Source organism: Nerophis ophidion, linkage group LG05 (genome assembly GCF_033978795.1).
Source record: "Nerophis ophidion isolate RoL-2023_Sa linkage group LG05, RoL_Noph_v1.0, whole genome shotgun sequence".
NCBI classification, from domain to species: Eukaryota; Metazoa; Chordata; class Actinopteri; order Syngnathiformes; family Syngnathidae; genus Nerophis; species Nerophis ophidion.
The window spans coordinates 38,205,719-38,215,718 of NC_084615.1; positions in this window are offsets into that span (position 1 = coordinate 38,205,719).

A 10,000-nucleotide genomic window follows, 5' to 3' on the forward strand; every position below is an offset into this window, starting at 1 on the left:
TATCTTACTGATAGGATGCAGTGTGTCTCCCATAACAATGTGACCTCGGACTACGTTAAGGTAACGTGTGGAGTTCCCCAGGGTTCGGTCCTTGGCCCTGCACTCTTCAGCATCTACATGCTGCCGCTAGGTGACATCATACGCAAATACGGTGTTAGCTTTCACTGTTATGCTGATGACACCCAACTCTACATGCCCCTAAAGCTGACCAACACGCCGGATTGTAGTCAGCTGGTGGCGTGTCTTAATGAAATTAAACAATGGATGTCCGCTAACTTTTTGCAACTCAACGCCAAAAAAACGGAAATGCTGATTATCGGTCCTGCTAGACACCGAACTCTATTTAATAATACAACTCTAAGATTTGACAACCAAACAATTAAACAAGGCGACACGGTAAAGAATCTGGGTATTATCTTCGACCCAACTCTCTCCTTTGAGGCACACATTAAAAGCGTTACTAAAACGGCCTTCTTTCATCTCCGTAATATCGCTAAAATTCGCTCCATTCTGTCCACTAAAGACGCTGAGATCATTATCCATGCGTTTGTTACGTCTCGCCTCGACTACTGTAACGTATTATTTTCGGGTCTCCCCATGTCTAGCATTAAAAGATTACAGTTGGTACAAAATGCGGCTGCTAGACTTTTGACAAGAACAAGAAAGTTTGATCACATTACGCCTGTACTGGCTCACCTGCACTGGCTTCCTGTGCACTTAAGATGTGACTTTAAGGTTTTACTACTTACGTATAAAATACTACACGGTCTAGCTCCATCCTATCTTGCCGATTGTATTGTACCATTTGTCCCGGCAAGAAATCTGCGTTCAAAGGACTCCGGCTTGTTAGTGATTCCCAAAGCCCAAAAAAAGTCTGTGGGCTATAGAGCGTTTTCCGTTCGGGCTCCAGTACTCTGGAATGCCCTCCCGGTAACAGTTCGAGATGCCACTTCAGTAGAAGCATTTAAGTCTCACCTTAAAACTCATTTGTATACTCTAGCCTTTAAATAGACTCCCTTTTTAGACCAGTTGATCTGCCGTTTCTTTTCTTTTTCTTCTATGTCCCACTCTCCCTTGTGGAGGGGGTCCGGTCCGATCCGGTGGCCATGTACTGCTTGCCTGTGTATCGGCTGGGGACATCTCTGCGCTGCTGATCCGCCTCCGCTTGGGATGGTTTCCTGCTGGCTCCGCTGTGAACGGGACTCTCGCTGCTGTGTTGGATCCGCTTTGGACTGGACTCTCGCGACTGTGTTGGATCCATTGTGGATTGAACTTTCACAGTATCATGTTAGACCCGCTCGACATCCATTGCTTTCCTCCTCTCTAAGGTTCTCATAGTCATTATTGTCACCGACGTCCCACTGGGTCATTATTGTCACCGATGTCCCACTGGGTGTGAGTTTTCCTTGCCCTTATGTGGGCCTACCGAGGATGTCGTGGTGGTTTGTGCAGCCCTTTGAGACACTAGTGATTTAGGGCTATATAAGTAAACATTGATTGATTGATTGATATGTGTGTGTGTTTATGTATATACATATATACATGTGTATGTATATATGTGTATACGTGTATATATGTGTATATATATGTATATATATATGTATGTAATTGTATAAATATGTATATGTATACATGTGTATGTATATATATATGTATATATGTATGTATTTGTATATATATGTATATGTATATATGTGTATGTAAATATGTGTATATATATGTGTTTGTATATATATATATACACACACATATATTTTTATATATATGTGTGTATGTATTGGATTGTCGTCTAAACGAGATCATATAGACAATCTGGCCAAACAAGCGGAAATGGCAGCTGGTCAAGGCAACCTGAGAGACCTCTATATGATAACTAAAAAGTTAGCAGGCAAATTCCAACAGACTGACAAGCCAGTGAAGGACAAGGATGGAAAACCACTCACAACAAATGAAGATCAGCGAAGACGTTGGGCAGAACACTTCAGTGAGATACTGAACCAACCTATCCCAGCAGACCCACCAGATATTCCACCAGCGGAGGCAGTACTACCAATTAGCTCATGTAAGCCCAGCAAAGCAGAGATCATGAAAGCGATCACTTCCATGAAGGATGGGAAAGCTGCAGGACCAGATGGAATACCAGCAGAAGCTATCAAAGCTGACCTAAAGACTGCTGTCAATATGCTGCACAGCCTTTTTTCAAAGATCTGGGAGGAAGAGACAATCCCAGAAGACTGGAGAGAGGGAACCCTCATCAAGATCCCAAAAAAGGGTGATCTCACCAGCTGCAACAACTACAGAGGAATAACCCTGCTTTCAGTCCCAGGAAAAATTCTCAACCGCATACTACTGGACAGGATGAGCAAAGCTGTGGACCCTTTCCTGAGACACCAGCAAGCCGGATTCCGAAGCAACAGATCCTGCACAGACCAGATCTGCACTCTCCGCATCATTGTGGAACAATCTATTGAATGGAACTCTTCCCTATATGTACATTTCGTAGACTATGAAAAAGCCTTCGACAGTGTGGACAGGGAGACACTGTGGAAACTACTGCGGCACTACGGGATTCCAGAGAAAATCATCAGCCTGATTCAGAAAACGTACCAAGGAATGACATGCAAGGTGCTACATGCAGGCCAAGTGTCTGATAGTTTTGAGGTCAGGACCGGAGTTCGGCAAGGATGCCTCCTATCACCCTTCATGTTCCTATTAGTTATTGACTGGATCATGAAGAACACAACATCAGGAAAGAAAAACGGTATTCAGTGGACCCTGTGGACGCAACTGGATGACTTAGACTTCGCAGACGACCTGGCGCTCCTCTCGCACAACCACAGGCAGATGCAGGAAAAGACCACCGAATTGGTCAAGACATCTCTAGGCGTAGGGCTAAGGATAAACAGGAAGAAGACCAACATAATGAAGTTTAATAACTTGACCAACAATCCAATAGTAATAGAAGAGGAAATTATCCAGGAAATAGACTCCTTCACCTACTTGGGCAGCATCGTGGATAAACAGGGTGGCACCGACAAAGATGTAACAGCAAGAATTGGAAAAGCAAGAGCAGCCTTCATCATCCTGAAGAGCATCTGGTCCTCCAAGGAGATATCTATGACAACCAAAGTCCGGATCTTCAATTCAAACATAAAATCCGTCCTTCTCTACGGCTCTGAAACGTGGAGGATGACAAAGAAGACCGTACAAAGGTTACAAACGTTTATTAACAGTTGTCTGAAGAGGATTTTCAGGATTTGGTGGCCAAACAAAATCAGCAACGAGGAACTCTGGAGGAAAGGGAATCAGGAGCCAGTGGAGAAACAAATACTAAGGAGAAAGTGGGGTTGGGTTGGGCACACCCTTAGGAAACCAGCAACTACCATCACACGGCAAGCCTTGACGTGGAACCCACAGGGAAAGAGGAAGAGGGGACGGCCTAAAAACACCTGGAGGCGGGACTCTGAGGCGGAGCTGAAGAGGTTGGGAACCAGCTGGGGAGAGGCGGAAAGGACAGCCCAAAACCGTGCTGCATGGAGAGGAGTCATTGATAGCCTATGCTCCATTGGGAGCGATGGGCCTAAGTAAAGTAAGTAATGTATATGTATGTGTATGTATATATGTATGTATTTGTATATGTTTAGATATGTGTGTGTATATATATGTGTGTATATATTTATGTATATATATACATACATATATATATGATATATATGTATATATATGTCTGTATATATCAATCAATCAATCAATGTTTACTTATATAGCCCTAAATCACTAGTATCTCAAAGGGCTGCACAAACCACTACGACATCCTCGGTAGGCCCACATGCCTGGGTTCATTTATTATTTGTGTGAGACCACAGCTATCAATTATAGTCTGGAGCGCTACGCACGGTGGGTCCGATGGTGTATTCATATGGATATTAAAGTCCCCCATTATGATTATATTATCGGCGTGTGTCACTAGATCAGCAACGAACTCTGAGAATTCATTGATAAAGTCCGAACAGGGCCCTGGGGGGCGGTAGATAACAGCCAGTTGTAGAGGGAGCGGTGCGACAGACTTCATAGTAAGCACCTCAAACGATTTATATTTATTATTTATGTTAGGACTAAGGTTAAAGTTTTCGTTGTATATTAGTGCGACCCCTCCACCCCTTTTAAGCGGACGGGCAATATGCGCATGTGTAAAGTTAGGAGGACATGCCTCATTTAGCGCAAAAAAGTCGTTTGGTTTAAGCCAGGTTTCGCTGAGACCGATGACGTTAAGATTGTTGTCTCTGATAATATCATTAACTAACAACGTTTTGGGAGACAATGATCTTATGTTTAAAAAACCTATATTATAGGTAGTGGGGTGTTTTAGGGAATTTTTGATCAAATTATCCGTAGTAGCAATATTAATAATATTGTGTTTATTATGCCCAGTGCATTTAGTATAATTACGACCATATCTAGGAATTGATACGACGGGAATTTTCCGATTGTTTGATTGTTGCTTTGATAAACTGCACGCATCATAGTTAGCCACCTCAGCAACGGGAATTTTCCGATTGTTTGTTTGTTGCTTTGATAAACTGCACCCATCATAGTTAGCCACCTCGGTAGAACACATGTCCAACTCTGAAACACTCAAAGCAGAAAAAACTTGTTCTAATTTAACTGACTCCTTACCCAGACCAGTAGTCTCGCATCTTCCATTTAAATCCGTCTTCAGTTTCGTCTTGGTTCCAAGATGTGCATATATATCTATATCTATATATATGTGTGTGTGTATATATATTATATATATATGCGTGTGTGTATATATATATATATATTTTACTTATATACTTGTGTGTATATATACATGTATATGTATATATACACACATATATATATGTGTATGTGTATATATACACAGGTGCTGTTCTCCTCGGGTCGCCACCTTGTCGTGGTGGAGAGCCTTGCGTGTTCCAATGAACCTGAGAGCGATGCCGTCTGGAGCTTAAGCTCCTGGTAGGTTCAACCATGGCGGTAAGGTCGAGGGTGAGGTTCCAGACGAAGAGCGGCCCAAAAAGTCCTCAACGGCGGAGTGGGCGGATGATGGCAGCAGAGAAAGCGCCACAACGGTCACAAAGGCGGAAGAAGGCTGCAGCAAAGATGGGTCCCCAATTGTCTTGGTCTCCATGCCATTGGACCCTGGCCCTCCTTTTGTCAAGGACAGTGTGGTGGCTGCCTGGTGCCTCTCCACTTTATAAGATTCCACGCACAGGCGTTCTCCTGAAGGAAGGACTCACCATTACCCAACACCCCCCCCCACAAGTCCTATGGCGTTCAGGAAATGGTGACGGAAGCAGGGCAGTGAAGCCTGGAAGTTTCTAGCCACGAACTGGCACATAGGCGGTGGGTGCCTGACTCAGTCGCCTTGCTCTCGGACCGAGGCAGAGAGAGCATCTCGGCAGCAGCACCCATGTCTGAGCAGCCCTATACAGGATCCACTCTGCTCACCCCAGACGGGGAAGGGGCTAGAAAAGGTGCCCTAAAAATAGCCTGCCTCATAAAACCTGACTGGAATACCGCGTCCAGTGGGTTCACCTACAGCGGTCGAAAACAAAAAACTATGAACATTGGAGTATGGAACGTGAGAACACTTATAGACAGTGCCTCCACCAATCGTCCAGAAAGAAGAACTGCTATCATTGCCAGGGAACTGAAACGTTTCAAGGTCGACATCGCCGCCCTGTCAGAGACCCGCCTGGCTGAGGAGGGGCAACTAAAGGAGGAGAAAGGGGGATATAAAAGTGGCTGATGAGCCCAGAAACCATGGGGTGGGTTTTGCAATCAAGAATCGGCTCATCTCCCAACTCTCCGAATCTCCAGTAGGCATCAATGAGCGTCTCATGACCTTACGACTGAGTCTCTCAAACGATCAGATGGCCACAGCTGTGAGTGCCTATGCACCAACCTTGGACTCACAAGATGAAGATAAGGAGACCTTTTATGCAACCCTTGACCAGGTTTTATCAAACGTCCCAAAGGAAGACAAGATCCTCCTCCTCGGGGACTTCAATGCCAGGGTCGGCAAGGACCATGAGCTCTGGAAAGGCACCTTGGGCAAAGAGGGTGTTGGGAATGTAAACTCCAATGGAATCCTCCTATTATCTAAATGTGCTGAACACGAGCTCGTGATCACAAACACCTTGTTCCGCCAGAGAAACCGTTACAAAACCTCATGGATGCATCCCCGATCAAAGTGCTGGCATCTCATTGATTATGTGATAGTCAGGGCCAGAGATCGCAAAGATGTCAACATCACCAGGGCCATGATCAGCGCGGATGAATCCTGGACTGACCACCGCCTCATCCGATCCACCATGAACATCAAGCTGCGGCAGAAAAGGAGAACACAAAGGAAACATCTTCGCCCAAAATTCAACCTCGACAGCCTGGGAGACACAAACAGGGTGCAACTCTTTCAAGACACCCTAATTGAGAGGCTCCCTGAAGAATACCCAGAGGGTGTGGAGGAACACTGGAGGGCTCTCAAAACCACACTTCTTGAGACCAGCAGAGACACCTTTGGCTACAAGACCAGGAAACATCAAGACTGGTTCGACGACAACGATGTCGAAATACAACATCTAATTGACGCCAAAAGGAAAGCCTTCTGCACTTGGCAAAATGACATCAGCTGCATGGCCAAAAGGGACGCCCACTCCAAGGCAAAGGCACTTGTCCAAAGTAGAGTACGAGAGTTGAAGAACCAGTGGTGGTTGGAGAAGGCCCTGGAAATCCAGAGACTTGCAGACTCGGGAGACACCAGGGGTTTCTTTAACGCCACCAAGGCCGTGTATGGGCCCTGCTATCGAGGCCTAAACCCTCTCCGCTCCAAAGATGGACAAACCTTGCTGAAGGACAATGTTGGTATCAGTTCCAGATGGCAAGAACACTTCAAAGAACTCCTGAACCGAAAGACCACAGTCGAGCTCGAAACCATCAACCAGATCCCTCAGTGTCCCATCATGGAGCAGTTGGGTCAACCCCCAACCGAAAATGAGGTCCTGGATGCCGTGAGTAAACTGAGCAACAACAAGGCCTCTGGACCAGATGGGATTCCAGCAGAAATCCTCAAGCAAGGAGGACCAAAACTCCTGTGTCACATCCATAGCCTGCTGGGCAAAATCTGGCATGAAGAGGAAATACCGGCTGAGCTCAGGGATGCCCTGGTTGTTACCATCTTCAAAAATGGAGACAAGGCCGACTGTGGCAACTACAGGGGTATCTCCCTCCTGTCGACAACAGGCAAAGTGCTGGCTCGTATATTGGCCAACCAGCTACTGCCTCTGTCAGAGAACACCCTACCAGAATCGCAGTGTGGCTTTCGTCCTGCCAGGGGGACCTCCGACATGATTTTTACAGCTCGTCAACTGCAGGAAAAATGTCGGGAGCAACATCTACCTTTGTACATGGCGTTCATTGACCTCACAAAGGCCTTTGACTCCATAAACAGAACTGCCCTCTGGTGTGTTCTCTCCAAGATTGGATGCCCAGACAAGTATATAAAGATCTTGCGACTACTCCATGATGACATGACGGCAACCGTAGTCGGCAATGGTGGATTGGAGACACCTCCTTTCAAAGTAGACACTGGTGTTAAGCAGGGCTGCATCATCGCACCAACCCTGTTCGCCATCTTCATTTCCACCATCCTCCACATCACCAGCCAGAACCTACCTGAGGGAGTCAAGCTCCTATACAGGACTGAGGGAGGGCTATTTAACATCAACAGATTCAGGGCAAAAAGCAAGGTGTTCACATCCTCCATCATGGAGCTCCAGTATGCGGATGACAATGCCCTAGTTGCACACTCCGAAGCGGACCTCCAGGACATCTTAAACGCCTTTGCCAGAGCCTACAGACTCCTGGGACTTGACATAAACATAAAAAAGACCCAAATCCTATACCAACCAGCTCCTGACACACTCCCACAACCCCCCACAATTCATGTGGGAGACAACATCCTGGATAATGTGGATCAATTCGCCTACCTTGGCAGCCTTCTCTCTACAAGAGCTGTCATTGACGCAGAGATTCACCACCACATCGGGTGTGCCAGTGTAGCCTTTGGCAGGCTGCGGAAGAGGGTTTTTGAAAACCGAGACATCCAGACAAAGACAAAGCTACTTGTCTATCAAGCAGTAGTTCTGCCCACACTGCTCTATGGAGCCGACAGCTGGACCACCTACAGCAGACATCTGAAGGCCCTGGAGCAGTACCACCAACGATGTCTCCGGAAGATCCTCAGGATCGGTTGGGAGGAGAGGCGTACAAACATCAGTGTTCTGAAAGAAGCCAACATCTCCACCATCACCACAACCATCATCCGACATCAACTGCGATGGGCAGGCCATGTCATACGCATGCCTGACAACCGCCTTCCAAAGCAAATGCTGTATGGCCAGCTAAAGGAAGGAAAACGTACCCAAGGAGGGCAGAAGAAGAGGTACAAGGATAACATCAAAACCCACCTGAGAAAGTGTCACTTCAGCCTCAGCAACTGGGAGGGGGTAGCCCACCAGAGGAACATGTGGAGCAAGATGGTCCATGAAGGCACAACTCACCTAGAGAAGGACCTCCACCGTGCCGCAGAAACCAAGAGGAAACAGAGAAAGGAGAGATCCACCACCAACACAGCTCCTCACACCGCAACCACTACCCAGTCAACCAGCCACGCATGCCCCCACTGCGATAAAGTCTGCGGATCCAGGATCGGCCTCTACAGCCACCTGAGGACCCACAGATGACCAGACCCACCGACAGGAGGACAATCTTACTCGTCTCGAGTGATCGCCGATGATGATGATGATGATATACAGGTGCTGTTCATATTATTAGAATATCATGAAAAAGTTGATTTATTTCAGTAATTATATTCAGAATGTGAAACTTACATATTATATCAATTCCTTACACACATAGTGATATATTTGAAATGTTTATTTCTTTAAATTTTGATGATTAGTACTGACAATTACTGAAAATCCCAAATTCAGTATCTCAGAAAATTAGAATATTAGTTACGACTAGTACAAAAAAATATTTTTTAGAAATGTGGGCCAACTGAAAAGTATGAACATGGAAAGTTTCAGCATGTACGGCAATCAATACTTAGTTGCAGCTCCTTTTGCCTGAATTGCTGCAGCAATACGGCGTGGCATGGAGTCGACCAGTCTGTTGCACTCCTCAGGTGTTATGAGAGCCCAGGTTGCTTTAATAGTGGCCTCAGCTCCTCAGCCTTGTTGGGTCTGGCATCTCGCATCTTCCGCTTCACAATACCCCATAGGTTTTCTATGGGGTTATGGTCAGGTGAGTTTGCAGGCCAATCAAGAACAGGGATACCATGGTCCTTAAACCAGGTACTGGTAGATTTGGCACTGTGTGCAGGTGCAAAGTCATGTTGGAAAATGAAATCTTCACCTCCATAAAATTGGTCCGCGGCAGGCAGCATAAAGTGTTCTAAAACTTCCTGGTAGACTGCTGCATTGACCCTAGACCTCAGGAAACACAGTGGACCAACACCAGCAGATGACATGGCACCCCAGATCATTACCGATTATGGAAATTGGACACTGGACTTCAGGCAACGTGGATTCTGTGCCTCTCCTGTCTTCCTCCAGACTCTGGGACCTTTGTTTCCAAAGGAGATACAAAATTTACTTTCATCTGAAAACATAACTTTGGACCACTCAGCAGCAGTCCAGTCCTTTTTGTCTTGAGCCCAGACGAGACGCTTTTGACGTTGTCTCTTATTCAAGAGTGGCTTTACACAAGGAATGCGACAGCTGAAGCCCATATCTTCCATACGTCGGTGCGTGGTGGTTCTTGAAACACTGACTCCAGCTGCAGTCCACTCTTTGTGGATCTCCCCCACATTTTTGAATCGGTTTTGTTTGACAATCCTCTCCAGGGCGCGGTTATCCCTCTTGCTTGTACACTTTTTTCTACCAAATCTTTG